The sequence below is a fragment of the Mesitornis unicolor genome, unplaced genomic scaffold (assembly GCF_000695765.1).
Source record: "Mesitornis unicolor isolate BGI_N332 unplaced genomic scaffold, ASM69576v1 scaffold30221, whole genome shotgun sequence".
In the NCBI taxonomy this organism is placed as follows: domain Eukaryota; kingdom Metazoa; phylum Chordata; class Aves; order Mesitornithiformes; family Mesitornithidae; genus Mesitornis; species Mesitornis unicolor.
The window spans coordinates 8,310-9,381 of NW_010162215.1; positions in this window are offsets into that span (position 1 = coordinate 8,310).

Genomic DNA, 1,072 nt, shown 5'->3' on the forward strand with positions numbered 1-1,072 from the left:
GTTAATAGTTATTTAAGCTGTGTGCACATCTGTGTGTAGTATTTCCTTGTAATAAATCCTAAGTGAAGAACTATTGAAAAAAAAGTTCATGTGAATAACAAAAAGAAAAACCCAAAACATGGCTTGGACAAAATTTGACTGGCTTTTGAAAATGAACATCTTTCTAGCATGCCTAGAAAAGAAGCAGGTGCAGATTCAGGGTTTTCTCTTATTAACATATATCTCTATTCATTTTTACCTCCTCTGACTTCAGCAGTTATCCTTAGATAACAGAACTCCAGAGGAAAGTTGTTAACAGCAGCAGCAGCTCTTATGGTGGCAAACATCTGGTCTTTCCAAACCTCATTGAGAAGTGTGGAGCCAGCACTGCAAGTAAAATTCAGTGTTGTGCTGTGTTTAGCTGAAGTGCCTTTGACAAGTCTTACAAAACTGTGTAGCCTCCTAGGATAGAATTTCTCATTAAGTTCTTTTTGTCTTTAATTTGTGGCTGTTTTTCCTTTAAAGAGAAAACCTTCTGTTTCTTAAAAAAACCCAAACAAAGCTAGTCATTTTTGCGATGTTTCTTTTATGAGTAGATTTCTTCTGAAGAAATTGTCTGATTTTTATTGTGTATGTTTTAGAAGGATCATTTAAATGGAAAGCAGTCAGGGTTTGTTCACTGTTTGTGGTTAGAATAAATGTTACTACTTAAGAATAATAGTTAAAAAAATCCCTACCGTGGGAATGATACTTGACATCAGCCAGCCAGATAGTAGTCTTATTCTTGTTTTGTGTTTGATTTTTTTTTTGAAGAACAATTAATTCTCACTTAGTTACAAAACACCTTAGCTTGCAACTAAAAAACTCTTCTAAATATTGTGGTAATTCCTGTGAACCAGGAAGTTATCTATAGGTTCAAAAGTACTTTGAACTATAACATTCAGGAATGGGCTGACTTTTTAGAAGTATTGAGCGTATCTCTCTATTTAAAAAAAGGAAAGCCTATGTGTATCTATTTTACTTAAAGCATATTTCAGATAAGAGGATTGCAGGTCTGATTCTGTGTATAACAGGGCTGGCAAGAGTGGTTTCT